We start from the raw sequence: 22,858 nt of genomic DNA on the forward strand, positions 1-22,858 counted from the left end.
TCACAATCCAATTTTATAGGATTTCCATTCCACAACCCCAACACATCCCCAACCCCCAAAACTGTCTCCTCTGGAAACCATAAGTTTCTCAAAGTCTGTGAGTCAGCATCTGTTCTGCAAAAAAGTTCATTCTGTACTTTTTTCAGATTCCACATGTCAGTGAAAGCATGTGATGTTGGTGTCTCATTGGATGGCTGACTTCACTTAAATAATTTCTAGGTCCATCCATATTGCTAAAAATGCGAGTATTTCATTCCTTTTAATGGCTGAGTAATATTCCATTGTGTATATGTACCAGCTCTTTCTTGATCCACTCCTCTGTCAATGGACATTTAGGTTGTTTCCATGTCTTGGCTATTGAAAAGAGTGCTGCAATGAACATTGGGGTACATGTGTCTTTACGAGCTGTGGTTTTCTCTGGATAGATGCCCAGGAGTGGGATTGCTGGATCAAATGGGAGTTCTATATTGAGTTTTCTGAGGAATCTCCATACTGTTTTCCACAGTGGTTGCACCAATTTACAATCCCACCAACAATGTACTAGGGTTCCTTTTTCTCCACACCCTCTCCAGCATTTACTGTTTTTAAACGGCCATTCTGGCTGGTGTAAAGTTGTTTTGATTTACTTTCTCTAATAATGAGTGATGTTGAACATCTTTTCATGTGTTTCTCGGCCATCTGTATGTCTTCTTTGGAGAACTGTCTGTTTAGATCTTCTGCCCATTTTTCGATGGGTTGTTGATTTTTTTGGTATGGAGCTGCAGAAGGTGTTTATAAATTTTGGAGATGAATCCCTTGTCAGTTGATTCATTTGCAAAGATTTTCTCCCATTCTGTGGGTTGTCTTTTTGTGTTGTTTAGGGTTTCCTTTGCTGTGCAGAAACTTTGAAGTTTTATTAAGTCCTATTTGTTTATTTTGTTTTTTTGTCAATACTCTGAGAAGTGGATCTGAGAAAATGTTGCTGTCGTTTATGTCAGAGAGTGTTTGGTCTATATTTTCCTCTAAGAGTTTGATAGTGTCTGGTCTTATATCTAGGTCTTTAATCCATTTGGAGAATATTTTTGTGTATGGTATTAGGGAGTGTTCTAATTTCATTCTTTTCCATGTGGCTGTCCAGTTTACCCAGCACCACTTATTGAACAGGCTGTCCCTTCTCCATTTTATATTCTTGTCTCCTTTATTATAGATTAGTTGGCTGTAGGTGGGTGGGTTTAATTCTGGGCTTTCTAACCTGTTCCACTAATCTATATTTCTGTCTTTGTGCCAATACCATGCGGTTTTGATGACTTTTGCTTTGTAGAATAGTCTGAAGTCTGGGAGCCTGATTCCTCCAGCTCCATTTTTCTTTTTCAGGATGTCTTTGGCTATTCTGGGTCTTTTGTACTTCCAAACAAACTTCAAGTTCTGTGAAAAATGTCCTTGGTAATTTGATAGGGATTGCATTGAATCTGTAGATTGCCTTGGGTAGTACAATCATTTTGGTAATATTAACTCTGCCAATCCATGAGCATGGCATATCTTTCCATCTATTTGTGTCATCTTTGATTTCTTTCATCAGTGGCTTGTAGTTTTCAGAGTACAGGTGTTTTGTTTCTTTAGGTAGCTTTACTCCGAGGTATTTTATTCTTTTGGATGTGATGGTAAACAGGGTTGCTTCCCTAATTTGTCTTTCAGATCTTTTTTTGTCAGTATATAGAAATGATGTTGATTTCTGTGTATTTATTTTGTATCCTGCGACTTTGCCAAATTCATTGAAGAGCTCTGAAGGTTTTCTGGTAGTGTCTTTAGGATTCTATAGATATAGCATAATGTCATCTGCAAATACTGATAGTTTTACTTCTTCCTTTGTAATTTGGATTCCTTTTATTTTGTTTTCTTCCCTGATTGCTGTGGCTAGGACTTTCAAAAATATGTTGAATAGTAGTGGCAAGAGTGGACATCCTTGTCTTTTTCATGATCTCAGTGGGAATTCTTTCAGCTTTTGCCTTTGAGAATGATGTTATCTCTGGCCTTTATTATGTTGAGGCAGGTTCCCTCTATGCCCACTTTCTGAAGGATTTTTACCAGAAATGGGTGTTGCATTTTGTCAAAGGCCCTTTCAGTATCTATTGAGAGGATCATATAGTTTTTATTCTTGAGTTTGATAATGTGGTGTATCACACTGATTGATTTGTGGATATTGAAGAATCCCTGCATCCCTGGGATAAATCCCCATTTGATCGTGAGGTGCAATATTTTCAATGTATTTTGGATACTGTTTGCTAGTATATTGTTGAGGATTTTTGCATCGATGTTCATCAATGAAATTGGACTGTAGTTTTCTTTTTTGGTGGTATCTTTGTCTGGTTTTGGTATCAGGGTGATGGTGGCCTCATAGAATGAGTTTGGGAGTTTCCTTTCCTCTGTGATTTTTTGGAATAGTTTCACAAGGGTAGATGTTAGCTCTTCCCTGAATGTTTGATAGAATTCACCTGTGAAGCCATCTGCTCCTGGACTTTTGTTTGTTGGAAGTTTTTTAATCATCATTTAAATTTCAGTACTTGTGACTGGTCCATTCATCTTTTCTATTTCATCTTGGTTTAGTCTTGGAAGATCATACTTTTCTAAGAATTTGTCCGTTTATTCTAGGTTTTGCATTTTATTGGCATATAGTTGCATATAGTAGTCTCTTATGATCCTTTGTATTTCTATGATGTCCATTGTTACTTCTCCTTTTTCATTTCTAATTTTATTGATTTGAGTCCTCTCTCTTTTTTTCTTGATAAGTCTGGCTAAGGGTTTGTCAATTGTGTTGATCATTTCAAAGAACCATCATTTCATTTCATTGATCTTGGCTATGGTTTTCTTTGTTTCTATTTCATTGATTTGTACTCTAATCTTTATGATTTCTTCCCTTCTGCTACCTTTCGGTCTTGTCTATGCTTCTCTCTCTCTAGCTGCTTTAAATGTAAAGTTAGCTTGTTTATTTGAGCTTTTTCTTATTTCCTGAGGTAGGCTTGTATTGCTATAAACTTTCCTCTTAGACCTGCTTTTGCTTCATCCCATAGGTTTTGCAGTGTTTTATCTTTGTTGTCTTTTGCTTCTAGGTGTTTTTTAATTTCCTCTTTGATTTCTTCAGTGATCCATTGGTTGTTTAGTAGCATGTTGTTTAGTTTCCACATGTTTGTGTTTTATGCAGATTTTTTCTTGTTGATTTCCACTCATATAGCATTGTGGTCAGACAAGATGCTAGATATGATTTCAATTTCCTTAAATTACCAGGTTTGATTTGTAGCCCAGGATGTGATCAATCAGAGAGTGTTCCATGTGCACTTGAGAAGAATGTGTATTCTGTTGCTTTTGGATGAAATGTCCTATAAATATCTATTAAGTCCATTTGGTCTAAAGCTTCATTCAGGGCCTGTGTTTCCTTATTGATTTTCTGTCTGGATGATCTGTCCATTGCTGTAAGTGGGGTGTTAACGTCCCCCACTATGATTGTGTTATTGTTGATTTGTCCTTTCAGGGTTGTTAGCAGTTGCCTTTTATATTGTTGTGAACCTAGTTTTGGTGTGTAGGTATTTAAAATTGCTGTATCTTCTTCTTGGATAGATCATCTGATCATTAGGCAGTGATCTTCCTTGTCCCTTAAAAAATCCTTCATTTTGAAGTCTATTTTGTCTGATATGAGTATGCTACTCCAGCTTTCTTTTGATTTCGATTTGCATGGAATATTTTCCTCCATCCTCTCACTTTCAATTTGTATGTGTCCCTAGAAGTGAAGTGGGTCTCTTGAAGTCAGCATATACATGGGTCTTATGTTTGTATCCATTCAGCCAGTCTATGTCTTTTGGTTGGGCGTTTAGTCCATTAACATTTAAGGTAATTATTGAAATGTATGTTCTTATTGCCATTTTATTCATTGCTTTGGATTTTTATTTGTTGCTCTTTTTTCTTCCCTTCTTCTCTTGTTCTCTCCTCTTATAGTTTAATGACTATCTTTAGTGTTGTATTTGAGTTGATTTTTCTAATTTGTTTGCATATCAGTTGTAGATTTTGGGTTTGCAGTTATACTGGTTTTGATATAAGAGTCTATGTATATACAAGATTGTTTTAAGTTGTTAGTCTCTTAATTGCAAGTGCATCTCCAGTGTCCTGCATTTGTACCCTCCTCTTCTAACAATTTCTGATTTTGGTGGCTTAATTGTGCATGGATGATTTCATATCTTTACTGTATATATAACTTTACTGGAAAGCCTTGTCATTTGTGGTATTTTTCTTTCTGGTTGCGGCCTTTTCTGTCTAGAGAATTTCCTTTAGTATTTGTTGTAAAGCTGGTTTACAGCTTTGCCTCCAGTTTATTTCTAATGTCTTGCATCATCTTCAGCATCAACAGTCTACAGTCTTTTTTCTGGAGGCTGAGAATCTCCAGATCACTTAGCTGTTTTCTGGGATTTTTTTTTCTTTCTCCCTCATCTGAGTTATAGTTCTCTGTCTTCTCATTTTTATAGGTTTTTGGTGTGGTGACAGTTTTACAGATAATAGAGTTGTAGCATCTCTTACTTCTGGTGTCTGCCCCCTTTTGGGCTGAAGATGGTACGGGGGCTTGCTGTAGGCTTCCTGATGGGAGTGACTGATGCTTGCCCACTGGTAGGTGGAGCTGATTCCTAACTCTCTTGTGGGTGGGGCCTTGTCTCTGGTGAGATTACAGGTGGCTGTGTCTGGAGGGTCTTTAGGCAGCTTGTTACTGAAGGGCAGGGCTGTGATCCCACCTGGATTGTTGTTTGCCCTGGGGCTTCTCAGTGCTGATGGGTGGGGCCAGATTTTCCCAAAATGGTCACCTCCAGAAAAACAGATGCTGATGAATATTCCCAAGAACTTTGCTTCCAATGTCCTTCCCCCATCTCAAGCCACATTCATCCCTGTTTTCCCAGTAGGACCTCCAAGAACTGCAGTAAGGTTTGACCCAGATTCTTATGGAGCTTTTGCTGCCCTGGGACCCAGTGCACATGAAAGTCTGTGTGTGCCTTTTAAGAATGGGGTCTCCATTTCCCCCAGTCCCATGGAGCTCCTGCACACAAGCCCCACTGGCCTTCAATGCCAGATGCTCCATGGGCTCTTTCTCAGTGCCAGATCCCCACACGTGGGAGTTTGATGTGGGGCTCAGAACTCTCACTCCTGTAGGTGAGTCTCTGTGAAACAGTTACTTTCCAGTCTGTGGGGCTTCACACCCAGGAGGTATGAGGTTACTTACATTGCATAATCACCTGTCCTACCTCTTGAGGTGGCCTCCTCTTTGTCTTCTGGAGTAGGATATCTTTTTGAAAGTTTCTGGTCCATTTGGTTGAAGATTGCTCAGAATTTGGTTGTAAATATTGTTGTTTTTAGGAAAGAAATTGAGCTCCAGTCTTTCTATTCTGCCATCTTAATCTCCTCTGATTCTTTTAATATATTTGTATTATGTTTGCTAGTATTTTCTTGGGGATTTTTGCATCTACGTTCATCAGTGATATTGGCCTGTATTTACTTTCTTTTTCTTTCTTTTTTTTTTTTTTTTTCCTGTGGTATCCTTGTCTGGTTTTGGTATCAGGGTGTTGGTGGACTCATAGAATGAGCTTGGGCCTTTTCCTTCCTCTGCACTTTTTTTGAAAGTTTTCAAAGAATGGGTGTTAACTTTTCTCTGAATATTTGATAGAATTTTCCTGTGTAGCCATCAGGTCCTGGACTTTTGTTTTTCTGGAAGGTTTTTAATCACATTTTCAATTTTGTTATTTGGAATTGGTCTACTCATATTTTTAATTTCTTCCTGTTTCAGTCATGGTAGGTTGTACTTTTGTAATAATTTTTCCATTTATTCCAGCTTGTCCATTTTATTTGCATACAGTTGCTTATAGTAGTCTTTTATGATCTTTGTATTTCTGTGGAGTCAATTGTAATTTATCCTTTTTTATTTCTAGTTTTACTGTTGAAACCTCTCCCTTCTTTTTTCTTGAGTCTGGCAAGGATTTATCAATTTTGTTGATATTTTCAAAGAACCAACTCTTGGTTTCATTGATCATCTCTCTTGTTTTCTTTGTCTCTATTTCATTTTTTTCTGCTATTTATCATTTCTTTCCTTCTGCTAATTTGGGGCTTTGTTCTCACTTCTCTAGTTGTTTTAAGTCTAAGGTTAGGTTGTTTAATTGAACTTTTCCTTCTATCCTGAGATAAGATTGTATTGCTGTAAAGTTCCTTCTCAGAACTGCTTGTGCTGTGTCCCATAGGTTTTGGTTTGTTTATCTTTGTTGTCACTTATCTCTAAGATTTTTTATTTCCTCTTTTATATCTTCAGTGAATCATTGGTTGTCCAGTGGCATATTGTTTAGCCTCTAGGAGTTTGTGTTTTGTGTGGTTTTTTTTTCTTGTAGTTAATTTCTAGTCTTGTAGCATCATTGACAGAGAAAATGCATGGGAAAATTTTCAACTTTTTAAAATTTACCAAGGCTTGATCTGTGGCCCAAGATGTGATCTATCCTGGAGAATCTTCCATGTGCACTTGAGAAGAATGTATAATCTGCTGCTTTGGAATGTAATGTGCTATAAATAACATTTAAATATATATGATCTAAGCTGTCATTTAATGCCTGTGTTTTTTGATTCTCTGACTGGGTGATCTCTCTCTTGATGTAAGTGGGGTGTTAAAGTCTCCCTCTATTATTGTGTCACTGTTGATTTCTCCTTTAATGGCTGTCAGCAGTTGCCTATATATTGAGGTGCACCTATGTTAGCTGCATATATATTTGCAATTGTTATATCTTCATCTTTGCTCCCTTTATCATCATGTATTGTCCTTCTTTGTCTCTTGTGATTTTATTTTAAAGTCTATTTTGTGTGATATGAGTATTACTATTCCTGCTTGCCTCTGATTTCCATTTGCACATAATATATTCTTCCATCTCCTCACTTTCAGTCTGTGTTTCCTTAGGTCTAAAGTTGTCCTCTTGTAAATAATATTTACAAAGGTCTTGTTTTTGTGTCCACTCAGGCAATCTGTGTTTTTTGATTGGAGCATTTAATCCATTTACATTCAGTGCAATCATGGATAAGTGTGTATTTATTGCCATTTTGTTAATTGTTTTGAATTGTTATTTTGGGCTTTTTTTTTTCTTCCCTCCTTTTGTTCTTCTCTTGTGATTTGCTAACTTTAATGTTGAGTTTGGATTGCTTTTGTTTTTTATATGTGTGTCTATCATAGTCTTCAGTTTGTGGTTCCCAGTAGATTTGGATATGACCATCTAGGCATGTACAAAATTGTTTTGGTTGTGATTCTCTTATTTTCAAATGCATTTTCAATGTTCTGCATTTGTCTTCTCTACTTCTCAAGCTTGCTAGTTTTGATATCATTTATCAATGATTTTCTACCTTTATATTATCTTTGTCTTTACCAGTGATTTTTCTCATTTGAATTCAATCAATCTTTCTTTCTCTTTCTTTCTTTCTTTCTTTCTTTCTTTTTTCTTTCCTTCTTTCTTTCCTCCTTTCTTTCCTTCTTTCTTTCCTTCTTTCTTTCTTTCTTTCTTTCTTTCTTTCTTTCTTTCTTTCTTTCTTTCTTTCCTTCCTTCCTTCCTTCCTTCCTTCCTTCCTTCTTTCTTTCTTTTTCTTTTTTGTCTTTTTGCCTTTTCTAGGGCCACTCCTACAGCATATGGAGGTTCCCAGGCTAGGTCTAATCAGAGCTGTAGCCTCCAGCCTACACCAAAGCCACTGCAACATGGGATCCAAGCTGCATCTGCAACCTACACCACAGCTCATGGCAACACCAGATCCTTAACCCACTGAGCAAGACCAGGGATTTTACCTGCAAATGGTTCCTAGTCAGATTCATTAACCACTGAGCCATGATGGGAATTCCTAATTTTCTTGTTTCTAATTGTGGCTTTTTCTTTTCTGCTAAGAGAAATTCCTTTAGTAGTTGTTGTAGAGCTGGCTTGGTGGTGCTGAATTCTTTTAGCTTTTGCTTTTCTGAAAAGCTTATGATCTCTCCATCAAATCTGAATGAGAACCTTGCCTGGTATAGTATTCTTGATTCTACATTCTGTCCCTTCATCACCTTAAATATATCTTGCCACTCCCTTCCAGCTTGCAGAGTCTTTGCTGAAAGATCAGGTGTTACCTTTATGTGGGTTCCTTTGTATGTTATTGTTTTTCTCTTGTGGCTTAATATTTGTTCTTTGTATTTAATTTTTGTCAGTTTGATTAATATGTGTCTCATTGTGTTTCTCTTTGGGTTTATCCTGTGTGGGATTCTCTGCTTCCTCAACTTGAGTGAGTTTTTCCTTTCCCACACTAGGGAAGTTTTGAGCTTGAATCTCTTCAAATATTTTCTCTGGCCCACTCCCTCTCTCTTCTCCTTCTGGAACCCCTATGATGTGAATGTTGGTATGTTTGTGTACAATAGGTTCTTGTTGGTTATCCATTTTATATATAGTGTGTATATTTAAATCCCAATCTCCTAATTTATCCTTCTCCCATTTGGTAACCATAAGTTTTTTCCAATGCCTGTGAGTGTATTTCTGTTTAACATATAAGTTAATTTGCATCCTTTTTTGAGATTCCACATACAAATGATAGATGATATTTCTCTTTCTCTTTTCTGGCTTACTTTACTTAGTATGATAAACTCCAGGTCTATCCATATTGTTGCAAATAACATTATTTTATTTGATGAATTTTTTGATATAAAAATACTGTTTTGCACACTTTTAACAGAACATGATAACATTTACATTAGGCATATGTCTAAGGGCAAGTTATTTACTAAAATGTTATTAACCATGCTCATTACTGAGTCAATTCCTGCCAATTCTGTACTAGTAGCACTGTGATTTGTGCTCTTCTAATAATAGAATTATTTAATCCATTTTATTTCCATCTAACCTGAAAAAATTGAATGTCAGCTACTTTCACTTTAACAAAGATCCATTATCTCTGAAATTTATATTTTATGCAATAATATGTTTCAATTAATGAAAATATTCAAAATTATTATTTAGAGATATGTCATAATTCTTCCAAAGACAAGATAAACAAATAGGTTTATATTGCTTTTTTAATCTATGGAAGTATTGTTATAGCTATAGCAAAAATAAATGATAAAATGCAAATCCTTTTTAGTGTCAAAGCACAGAGAGAACAACAGTTCACATTTGGTGAATGCCTTTTTATTTTTATAATAAATTGTATAAAAAATAGGTTTATTCTATTTATAACATATTCAAACTTTAACTGTTGTGCTTGAAAATATAATAAGAAACACTAAAATAATTACTTAGATAGGCTTTATTCTACAATAATCATTATAGCTTTATGATAGTTTGAAAGCCATCTTGTGGGACTAGGTCATTCCTATTTTTTTAACAACATAAATATTTTTACTATAAATTTTTCTTTGATTATTATTCAAAATAAATTACTAGAAACAAAATATGTAAGTCCTAGGATAGATTCCTTTTATAGGTTAGGCAAAATAGAAAAAAAAATTGCCTGCTTTCTTTAACACTTTTAAGCTTTCCCTAACATTGGTTAAAAGTGCTTGTTTCTCCAAGTCCTTATCAGTATTGGGTACTATCACATTTTGCTGTAAATAATGGAGAAAAATATTCTTTTAAATTTCACTTTAATGATTTCCAATGGACATTTTTTAAGTCTAATAATTTTCTACATCCATGTTTTCTCTAATGTGCTATCTAATCAAACTTTGTTCTCAATATAATTTCTTATGTTTCATTTAAGACTTTCTTAGATGGCCCTTGTTTTCCCAGATATCCTTTATTAATGCTCTTATAATCTTCCATCTCTTTTCATAGTTTAATTAAATATCTTCTTACATAATTGCTAATTATTTATCTTTACAATGAAGGAAGCGACTATGCTTGCTTTGTCAACTAAAAAGTTCTACAGTAAACAGTACTTGCTAAATACATTTTTTGAATATTTGGAGGCAATTTTTTTCTTGTTTTAGAGAAAAATCAGTTCAAAAACTAATGTATGACAAAGGAGGCAAGAATACACAGTGGGAGAAAGACAGCCTGTTCAATAAGACAGCCACATGGAAAAGAATGAAATTAGAACACTTCTTAACACCTTACACAAAAACAAATTCAAAATGGATTAAAAACCTAAACATAAGACCAGATATTATAAAACTATTAGAGGAAAACCTAGGCCAAAACTCTCCAACAAACCACAGCAATATCTTCTCAGATGCACCTCCTAGAATAATGACAATAAAAACAAAAATAAGCAAATGGGACTTAATTACACTTAAATTTTTTTTGCACAGCAAAGGAAACCCTAAACAAAAGAAAAAGACAACATGCAAAATGAGAGAAAATATTTGCAAATGAAGGGACTGACAAGGCATTAATCTCCAAAATTTATAATCACATTCTGCAGCTCAATACAAAAAAACAAATGACCCCATCAAAAAATGGCTAGAGAATCTAGACAATTCTCCAAAGAAGACATACAGATGGCTGAAAAACACATGAAAAGATGTTCAACATCACTCATTATTAGAGAAATGCAAATCAAAACCACTGTGGGGCACCACCTTACACCTGCCAGATGGCCATCATCAAAAAGTCTATAAACAATAAATGCTGGACAGGGTGTGGAGAAAAGGGAATCCTACTACATTCTTGGTGGGAATGTAAATTGGTGCAACCACTGAGGAAAACAGTATGGACATTCCTCAGAAAACTAAAAATAGAATTACCCTTTGATCTAGCAATCCCACTCTTGGGGGTCTTTTGAGAGAAGCCATGACTCGAAAAATACATTTATTGCAATGTTTATTGCAGCACTATATACAATAGCCAAGACATGGAAACAACCTAAATGTCCTTTGACAGAGGAATGGATAAAGAAGATATTGTACATATACACAATGAACTATTACTCAGACATTAAAAGGAAAGAAATAACAGCATTTGCAGAAGAGGGATGTACCTAGAAATTATCATGCTTAGTGAAGTCATTCAAACAGTGAGACACCAACATCATATGCTATCACTTACATGTGGAACCAAAAAAAAGGATACAATGGACTTCGTTGGAGAACAGATACTAACTTACAGACTCTGAAAAACTTAGGGTTTCCAAAGGAGACAGGTTGCAGGATGGGGGACAGGCTGGGAGTTTGGGATGGAAATGCTTAAAATTGGGTTGTGATGATCATTGTCTGAATATAAATGTAGTACAATTCATTGAGTAATTAAAAAAAATCCTTTCTTTTTTTGTTTGTTTAATTCTTTACGATATAGGCATCTAATTTGTTCAAAGCAAATTAGGTTTTTAATAGGAGTGTTAAAAATCTAACACTTAAAACCACCCATAGATAACAAAAGTTAAATATGAAAAATTTAATAAAAATTTAGTAGGTAAAAATTATAGATTATGATTTTCATTATATTGAAAACTATTAGCAAAGTAAGTCATAAAAGCACAACTGAGTAAAATATACACTTTGGAGTAACTGTTTTTGACAAGCTTCTTTATGGATTTTAATGAAAATATTATCTTTGGCTTTAAAAATAATCCTGCTTTGTTTATTTATCACTTTGTTAATATATTGATTGTGATATCGAACAAGGCATCATGCACATATTTTTTTCTGTAAATTATTTAAAAGGTATTTCCATGTTCATTTTGTAAGATTCAAGTTTTCAGTACCAAAATGTTACATCACCATAATTTTTCTTCTGTTTCTTTGTAAAAATAAGTATGAATTACGGTGAAGCTTGCAAAATGATTTTTAATACTTGGATATTCTTGTTTGATTTATATTCATGAAAATTAACTTCTATTCATGATTTCTACCATCATTCTTCTCTCCATATTGCAATTGGAGCAGTATCATTTACTGCACTATATTATACTTATTTCATAATTCATATACATATATAAAATATCTGACCTGAATGCTGGATCCTAGGTTTGTTCCCTGGAATAAGTTGCCATCTTCAATCATTAACATTAGTTTTTTGCAAATGGTAGAACACAGTTCATCTCTTAGACCCATACATATACTCCCCAAGCAATTTAACTTCCTGGTGGTAAAAATTAAAGAATAGGGTTGACTGGTCTCACTTTGCATTGATGGCCAAAGAGTTCAAACAGGTATAATTACTGCCCAGAAATCCTTTTTTATTTTCTTTTTTAATGTTTTTCTTCTCTTTAGGGCCACACCTGTGGCATACAGAAGTTCCCAGGCTAACGGTCAGATTGAAGTTGCAGCTGCCAGCCTACACTACAGCCACAGCAATGTGGGATCTGTGTCTGTGACCTACACCACATCTCACAGCAATGCCAGATCCTTAACCCACTGAGCAAGAGGCCAAGGATCAGACCTGCATCCTCATGGATAGTAGTCGGGTTCATCACTTGCTGAACCAAAATGGCAATTCCCTATATTTTCAATTGTCCCAAATAATTGCTTCATATCTTTTTTCTTTCACCTAAAAATGTCAACAAACACTTCTGGAACAATGAGATGATAAGCTTTTCACCTTTCCTCCAGAAAATGAAAATTATTAAGAATATCCATTTTACATATCTACCAAATCAACCTAACCTGATTGTATTCATCTTCAATATTTTTCCCACATATAATGAAAACAGCAACATTGACTACTTGGTGATCTCTATTGCCTTCTCAAAGATTTTAATCCTGTGACTGTTCTCCTTTCCACTTATCATACCTCTCCGAATAATTTTACATCTTTTTGAGAAATATGCATTTACCATCACTCTTTTCCCCTCAATCTCAATCTGCTCCCCCCCACTTCTTAGGAAAATCCCCCAAATTGTGCATACTCAGTGGCTCTACAATCATCATTTATTCTCTCATTACCTACAGTTTGGGGCGAGTGATAATTTTATTTGGAGTAAACAAAGCAAGAAAAGTATGTGCACGGAGGAAATGGGAGGATAATATTCCTTTTGTTTCCCCTTCTAAATCCTATTTTATATTTAGAAACCCTTTAAAATGTACATTCCTTTGCCATTGCCATAACATATTCTCTGCCTCTTTCAAATGACTAGCAACTTATTCATGATTTTCTGTCATGGAACTAATATTCTCAGACTGGATATTAAATATTCTGAAAAATAAAATAAAGAATTGCATGCCATATTTTAACATGAAACTTGAAGAAAGTAAAATAGGTTAATGTAATGTAAGATTGACTCAAAATAGCGGGTATACTTTATTAAGATTATTAATCAAGGGTTTTCTGAGTGTGTAAAATTTGATTTGAGAATAGATTTGGCAAGAAGATACAATAGGAAGGATGGCAATGCAATCCTGGTGAACTAGTAGAATAATCATGTATAATTAAGATGATGAAGCAGGTGAAGTCTTTTGATTTACTAAAAAGGAATTTTAATTTATCTTATGTAATGGGAATTTTGGAAGGTATATAGGGAAGGATGATAGTATAAATTAGATGGTTTAACATTAACATATTTGCTGTTGTAAATCCAGCTTTTCCATTTCATCTTCTAATTTGTTAACTGTTAAGATATAAACAAGATATTTTCTACAAATTTATCTCTTTCAGCTAACTTGACTGAATTATGTCAATTTTAACAGTTACTACTCTGATAAGGCAAATGTCTTCTCTCTACAGAAATTATCACCATCAAATTACCAAAAGTCATTACTGCACCAAATCTACTGCTTACTTTCTGTTAGTCAGTTGAATACTGTAGAAATCCTTCTTTCCTTACCCACTTTCCTCTAAGGCCACATTAGCTACTTAGAGGCTGCCTATATTTTTTGCCACAACTTTTCATTGAAACCCAAACTTACATATTTCCTCCCTAAAATCCCACTAGATATCTAATAAGATTCTCAAAATTAAGAGTTGAAAAGCAGAATCCTTGGAATTTTTAGTATTTTAATACTAAGAGCAGTGTTATTTTTGTTCTCAGGGGTTCATTTTCTTTGTATTATTGAGTACCAATCAAATGCAGATAATTTTAATATTAATATAATATATAAATGTAGATATGTATTTATACATATATGTATTTACAAATAATGCATTTTTATATACATCTCTGTAGACATAAAGATGGAACTATAATTTTTTTTCTAATATGTAACATGATAAGAACATGCTAGGCATTTTTCCCCTAACATATCATCCTTGAAGTGTTTAATCTCCTTTGTTAAAATTACTAAAAGAATAAATTCAGAACCATTATCAAACTCTGGTTTGTGTGGCTCCCCAAATCTTGCTTGTGACCTGCCACCTCTGGACACACTCTTTGACTCTTAGGAATATAAACTGTCTACATTGAGGATACCACCCATATTTTCTTTCTGTCTCAGGATCCTAGGTAGATTATCTCATCGGTATCCATTAATTTTCTTACTGTCATCTAATAAGTTGTTAAATGACATGAGGGAGGTGAAATGTGTAGTAAATGAGTTAAGAAGTAGTTAGCAAATGTAAGTGTATATGTGTGTTGTGTATATGTGCACACACTTTAATAGTGGTAGTTAGACAGGGTTCATATACTAAAACCCACAGGACCAAATGACAATTTTCACAAACCTAAAGTTTAGTGCAGGAAAAACATTCCATTATAGCAAAGCATTAAAAAATAATACTAATCACAATTCAAAGGCTGGCTCACAGTGGAGGTTCAAACAATCTGCATACAATCTCTAATCATCCTTCCTCAGCAGAAGCAGCATGATATACCATTTTGGAGTCATTATCTTGTGTATGGGGCACCATGGAATTGGGGAGTCCACAATAGCATTAAGTCCAGACATCTTACATGCTACAGGTAGTACAGGCTTACTTTTGGTATGTAATTTACTTCAATGGCAGAGCTGTATTGGTCCCATAGAGATCATAAGCAAATAATTTATCTCTCTTATGAATAAACTATGCTGCTATACTTAACCTAGTTTTTGTACAAAAGGTTATAAGGCCACAGTATTAATTGGTAAACCCAAGGTTTGACTAGGGGTTGTGTCACACAGATAGATGTCTTATTTCAATAGAATGGCTCAGGGCCATTCGAGATCTGTTAGAGTTGGCAATCACGGTATGATATATATATATTTTAATAATCAGATACTATTTTATACACTTTTTAGTTGATAATGAGAAGTGAATCTGAGTGTACAAAACTCACAACTTCTAACAGACTCTAATTTAGCATGTTCTAGTCTCTAAGAGTGCCCAGGAGTCATAAAATTATGTGTGATTTCTCACTTTAATTTATATACAAATATTTTATAATTTTAATTTTTGTCTAGTTTCCAATTTTTTTGTCATAAAGACATTTTCTTTTTTTAAAAAATTATATGAAATGTTACTTCGCACTTCATTATATAGAGTAGATTAAAAATGACTTTTTCTATTTAGGGAGCAGGTAAAGGGATTTTCTAGCCCTACTTCCTCCACATCCCCATCCCTTAATGGCCCCTGAATACCATCAGGCAAATCCCAAGATTCCATGAAGCAGCTTGAAAACTGCAGCTCTTGGAGTTCCCGTCATGGCTCAGTGGTTAATGAAACCGACTAAGAACCATCAGGTTGCAGGTTTGATCCTTGGCCTTGCTCAGTGGGTTAACCATCTGGCGTTGCCGTGAGCTCTGGTGTAGGTTGCAGACACGGCTTGGATCCTGCGTTGCTGTGGCTCTGGCATAGGCCGGTGGCTACAACTCCAATTAGACCCCTAGCTTGGGAACCTCCATATGCCATGGGAGCGGTCCAAGAAATGGCAAAAAGACAAAAGAAAAAAAAAAAAAAAAAGAAAACTGCAGCTCTAATCCAATTCTATTTTACAGAATATGAAATAGTCATACTGGAGTCAAATTTTACTTGCAAAGAAGTATTGCTTGTTAGTGGCAATGATGATAAGAACCAGATTTTCTATTTTGCCTCTTATTAAACAGAAGTATCAACAGCTGTCCAAATGGCATGTAGATAATATCTTCTTAGAAATAATAATCATTTATAGATCAAAATTATTAGGTGATTATTTTTAAAGGACATTAAGCAGATTAAATGTTTGCTAAATCTAGTTTATCTATTAATTTGCATAGCTAATCTTGTCTTCATTCATTCAAAAGTACATATCCAGCTTGTGGAAAAGTATTGTAAACCTAAAAAATATTGAATATTAATTACCAATTAACTGAATAATTAATATCTAATATCTCTACTGCCATCTTTTATTGATTCTAATATCCATTTAATGTCACTATATTATCTCTGCTAAATGCTTAACATTGTGTCTCTTTCATTAGCTTTTTTTATTTCATATGTATAAATAAAATAAGTGTTATCTTAAAATATTTGATGAAAGAAGACAAAAAATATTTGATAACTTAGTTTCATGAAATACATGAATTGAGAGTGTCCAGTGTTATTTAGTCAGTATGTTAACTGTACTTAAGAGTCCATTCTTTCCTTCCTTCCTTCTCTCTTTCCTTCCTTCTTTCCTTCCAAGTATTATTGATTTACAATGTTGTGCCCATTTCTCTATACAGCAAAGTGACTAAGTCATATATATAACATTTTCTCTCTAGAAGGTGGAAAACCAGTAACTAAGCTAATTTAGGATTGGTTATTTAAATAACTTGTAGGCATCAATCCCATCTGCTGCATATAGTGATTATAAACTTAAAATATTTTGTCTCTAGTTTTTTCCTGAAAATGTGAAATCAACTTTCAGTTATTTTAGGGCATACAAATAGCTAAAACTAAGATAATATTTATCCAATTAGTTGCAAAAGAATAAGAAAAATATCTTCATTTAAAAGTACCTGATTTGGGAATTCCCAGTGTGGTGCAGCAGAAATGAATCTGACTAGGAACCATGAGGTTGCGGGTTCGATCCCTGGCCTCGCTCAGTGGATTACAGATCCAGCGTTGCTGTGAGCTGTGGTGTAGGTGACAGAAGTGGCCCAGATCTGGCATTGCTGTGGCTGTGGTGTAGTCCGGTGGCTACAGCTCCGATTGGACCCATAGCTTGGGAGCCTCCATATGCTGTGGGTGTGGCCCTAGAAAGACAAAAGGAAAAAAAAAAAAAGTACCTGATTTGGCCAAGTGTAATACTGACCTGCATTGTCTGTGTGTGAATCATCCAACAATGATCTGAACATTTCTCTCCTGGGATGCCAAACTAGACAGAGCCACATAGTATTATGGCCTGGTGCCTGGAATCTGTTTCCTCTCCAGCTCTTAGCAAGTCTGCTTAGGCCTCACACAAGACAGCTATTCAAGCACATTCAAGGACATATTCCAAGGAAAATATGCAAATTCTGTATCTGGAACTACTACTAGCTAAGCTGGATGCTGATGTACTTCAGGAGCACCCTGAAGAAAGAAACCCAAGCCAATGACATATGCTGTTTAATCTAATGATTTATGGATCCTAATGCTTGTGATACTCCTTAGTAAGAAGTATCCCAAGAAACTACACAAAAAATCATGAAACAGTAGACGCAACCAAAGTCACATCCTGAGTCAACCTTAATTACGTTAAATAAACTATTTCTACACAGTTAAAAAAAAAAAAAAGTACCTGATTTGAAGTTTAAAAAAAAAAGAGTATCTTCAGGTGCAACCTTTGGTAACTTATTTAATAGTGTTAAGTATCCTTTCCTCCATGTATGTAATTTTTTGATACTCCAGCTACCTATGTCATTCAAGAATACTTGTATCAGAAACAAAAAGTATTAGAAACTAAAATGAGATAATATTTATGTGAAGAAGTAGGCTTAGATGGGAGGCTATTTCAGAATTGAAGAACACATTTTATTGAAATAAACACATATTTGATTCTGAGTTTCCTAGAAGTATCAAACTTTTAAAATTATTGTATATGTTAAAAGCTAACAAATACAGGTAAAAAATTCATCACAACACATAATTTGTTATTTATTAAATAATAACTGCATCTTACTCTGGAATATTTCATTGTACTACATATTTCAATTGGATAATTTATCACATTATAATTCAATATTTCATATAATGGCATAAATGTAAATTAAATTGATATTGAATTAAAAATATTTTGGCTGCAAAAACCTACATTAACAAATCTGTGTTTTCCCAAATATTCTTAAATACATTTTCCATAAATTTCCATGGTTAGGTATAAAACTGGATAGAAATTTATATCCAGTTTCTGGTCCTAATGAGGATGTGCTATTCATATTATGCCCTGTTCTTCTGGCTAGATCCCTCCTGCTGGCAAGAAATATAGCAATGGCCTGTAGACATTCCAAAATTAGAATTTCCAAGTGCTGGCAAGAAACATTCAGTATGTGGCAACCAGGCTTTTGTGATTTGATTCAACTTCTTTTCAGTTTAATTTGCAGTATTTCAAACTATTAGATGTCCTTTACTCATATATTTCTATTTACTTTAACATTTCACTTTATCTGAAATACATTTTAAATGTGCAATGATAATATTTTGAGACATAAATGCATTTCCTGACACTCATAATAAAAAAAGCATACCAACATGTAAGAATTAGTACAAAATCAAAGCATATTTGCAGCGTGTGTCTGACTTAGGAAAGAAAATTCATAGAAGAGAAGTTTGATTCAATTTGGATAAAGAGAGAATTCCTGTTATTATCTATAAAAACATGTTTGCTAGGTACTCCTTCTTTATGGAAATGAGGATGGTAATTAGTTATTGAGGAAAAGGATTGTTGTAGGCAAGTATGATATTAAAACGCTATTTTGAAGCTTGTAAGTAACATGAGGCCTTTTTAGGGTTCATGTGGCATGTAACTGAATATATCATTGTGTAAATATCTTAAATGGATGCTTTTGAATTCCATGTTTGTAGAAATAGAGAGCATTTTAATTCAATAGTCTTCTTAATTCTACCTGACTTTGATAACTAATTTGACATGTATCTTTCTAAATGCATTCTACTAAAATATATAGTATATCTAAGTTCAAATTCTGGCTTTGTTATTAAAATATTTCTTTACTTTTTAAAATTGTATGGCCACACTTTAAGCTTTTGGAAGTTCCTGGTCTAGCCAGGGATTGAATATAGGCTGCAATTGCAACCCATGCTGTGGCTGTGGCAATGCTGGATCCTTTAACCTACTGAGTTAGGAAGGGCTTTGAACTCGCGCCTCCCCAGTGACCTGAGCAGGTGCAGTTGGATTCTTAACACACTGCACCATGGTGAGAACTCCTAAAATATTTATAAATATAGGCAAATTATCATGTCTTCCCTGCATCGTCAGTAGCCATGCATTCAAGTGAGAAACTGTTAACATACTAGGGCATGGACATCATTCAATATTAACTATTATTAGTAATAACAAATAATAAGCTAGTTTTAAATCAAACAATTTAGGAACAAAACTCAAGTTGAGGTAAAATACCTTATTGCTTTTCAACATGAAAGATAATTCCTGTGACAGACATGAGTATATTTTCAATATGCCTTCTAGCAATATTAATCAATAAATTTATACTTCTGCTTTTAATTTCTCCCTAAATGAAGACTATAAAGGGTTGCTTTTATGAAAAAAAAAACTTAGTTTTATAATTTCAAACACATAATAATATGTAGAAACAAATGCAATATTAATTTAAGAAATAGACATCAACATATATTTAAGTGTTTGGTCAAGGATTAATACAAATATTCAGTTAAGTTTTCTGAGGTCATGTTATGTTCAAAATGAAATTAAACAAGAAAGGATGTGAGGCAGAATTATATTAACTCACATACCGAGTTACTTTAGAATGGGCAATATGCAGGGAGTTAAAACAAGTCCATAGTTCTCCCACACGATCAAGTTATGTAATCAGGTCTCCTCGAGATGAGCTTAGGTTTTATATTGTTATATCTTTTACTCTCTAATTTTTTCATTAATCATGACTTTGACTTTTCATTAATCATGGAAACAACTCCATTTGAAGGAAGAGTTGCAAGTTGCATTTCAATGTATTTAGTCTAGGGTTTTATTTTTCTGTTTATCATTCAAAAATGCTGTACAAGAAATTGTACATTTTCAAGGAAACTGATAAATTCCCCAAGTTAGAGATCATTAAGTTATGAAGATATTATATAGATACATAAATGCCTGCCAAGCTATAATATTTATAACAATGATAATATGCCAAGTTACTTTAAGTGTCACATTGGTAAATCATTTTGATGACAAACTATTTCATATTGTGAACATCAAATCAATAATTTGATGGATATACTTCTAGGGCATGTCTAAAATTGAATTTATTTAAAATCCACTAGTATAAAAACATCACATGATTATTAGTACAGATGATTTACAGACATGTTAAACATTTTTAAGTTGTAGAGGGAAGACAAAATTTTTAGGAGTATTGCCAAGATACTTATTAAATATTTTGCAATTATCTTAATCAAAAAATAATTTTACATGTTTTATTTTAGATATACTCAAAAAGAGGTAAATTGCAAGACTGCATAATTAATTTTTTTTTCAATTTAGGGCTGCACCTATGGCATATGGAGGTTCCCAGGCTAGGGGTCTAATCGGAGCTACAGCTGCCAGCCTATGCCACAGCCACAGCAACGCAGGAGCCGAGCTGGGTCTGCGACCTATACCACAGCTCATGGCAACGCCGGACCCTTAACCCACTGAGCGAGGCCAGGGATTGAACCCTCAACCTCATGTTCCTAGTCAGATTCGTTTCCGCTGTGCCACAACAGGAACACCAGATTGCATAATTAATTTTAACAGAGGTTTTATTTCAATAATTATTTATTTCTTCCACTTGCACTGTTTGTTCATAGGCTGTTTAAAATAATGCATTTAATCAAAATTCATCTCCCTATTTTACTTAAAATTTTATGATTCTTATCTCACCATCAATTGAAGCAGGAATCTAGGGTATATTGGTTTTAACAATAGTAAGTATAAGTAACTTTTAAATTTCTCTAAAAAGACAACCAGTATTTTACTTAGATTATTGCTACTTGTTCTTGGCTTACAATTAGATCATCACTGACACTTTTCTGACAACTAATTCACCTAATTCTAAGATGTAGCTTTACCAAGGGATCAACAATGTCATTTTAAAGTCTAGTTATGGTGTATATTCAGCTATTTTTTACCCTTACCAATCCCCAAAGTCTAAGTGCTTAAGCTGTCAGAGAAACAAAAGAAATAGTAAGAAAAAATTTTTGAAATATCCCTCCCAGGACATATTTAAACATAGCATAGAAGTACAAATATCTCTGGTATAGGTGCATTTATATTGGAAATACAGATACTTGCACTCTTTTTAAGAAAGTGTTTTTTGTTCAGTATTTTAGAATATTTTTTTAAATTAACAGTAATTTAAGAGAGAGGTATTAATAGAGAACTTGTATTTTAAAAACCAGTAGATATTTCTCCAAATAAAACACACAGATGGCAAACAGGCATATGAAAAGATGCTCAACATCACTAATTATTACATAAAAAACTACAATGAGGTACTCCCTCACATCAAACAGAATGGTTATCATTTAAAAATCTACAAATGACAAATGCTGGAGAGGGTATGAAGAAAAAAGAGCCTTCTACACTATTGAATGGGATAAAAACTGATGCAGCGACTATGGAAAATAGCATGGAGATTCCAGAGAAAACTAAAAATAGAGTGGCCATATGATCCAGCAATCCCACTCCCGGGTATATACCCCAACAAAACTATAATTCAAAAAGATACGTGCACCTCTATGTTCATAGCAGCATTATTCACAGTATCCAAGATCCTGAAACAAATTAAATGTCCATTGACAGATAAGTGGATAAAGATATGGTACATATACAATGGAATACTATTTGGCCATAAAAAGAATGAAATAATGTCATTTGCAATGAGATGGATGTGCCTAGAGATTATCATATTTAGTTAAGTCAGAAAGAGAACAACAAGTACTATATGATATCATGTACATGAGGAATCTGAAATATGACACAAATGGAGTTCTCTAGTAGCCTAGAAGTTAAGGATTTGGCTGTGGCTTGGGTTCAATCACAGGCATGCTGCAAGCAAGGCCAAAAAAATCATATAATAGAAATAAAATGAAATAAAATATAACACAGTGAACTTATCTACAAAATAGAGACTCACAAACATAGAGAACATAGTTGTAGTTGCCAAGTTGGGGGGTTGTAAGGGGAGGGATGATTAATAGTTTGGGATTGGCAGATGCAAATTACTGTTATTATTATTATTTGGCCACATCCATGGAAAGAAGAAATTCCCAGATCAGGGATCCAACTTATGCCACAGTAGTGACCTGTGCTGCTGCAATGACAATGCCAGATACTCAACACATTGTCCCACAAGGGAACTACCCAGATGCAAATTATTATGCATAGAATGGATAAACAACAAAGGTTTACTGTGTATCACAGGGAACTGTATTCAATATCCTATGATAAACCATAATGGAAAATTATATGAAAATAAACGGAAATTATACTTAACCTGAATCATTTTGCTGTACAGCAGAATTTACCACAGCATTGTAAATAAACTATATGTCAACAATATACATTTTAAAACTACTGAAAATCTTATGAAGTTATAGTATATTTGCTTGATCAGCCTTGGGATAGAAGTGGTAAATTCAAATGTTTTTTTTTAGAATTTATAGACCACTTAGAGTTAAGCACATCATAACCATTTAAATTATTTCCATTTTGTTTACTTTTTAGCTATTGATTTTTTTCATGACTTAACTTTTGATCATGTTCAAATTCCTCAGAAGAAAAGTTTTAAAACAGTTTTGATATACAATATTACTAGGTAGGACTCAAAATGTGCTGTGAGATCCATTTTTCGAAC

Source organism: Sus scrofa, chromosome 1 (genome assembly GCF_000003025.6).
Source record: "Sus scrofa isolate TJ Tabasco breed Duroc chromosome 1, Sscrofa11.1, whole genome shotgun sequence".
NCBI lineage: Eukaryota > Metazoa > Chordata > Mammalia > Artiodactyla > Suidae > Sus > Sus scrofa.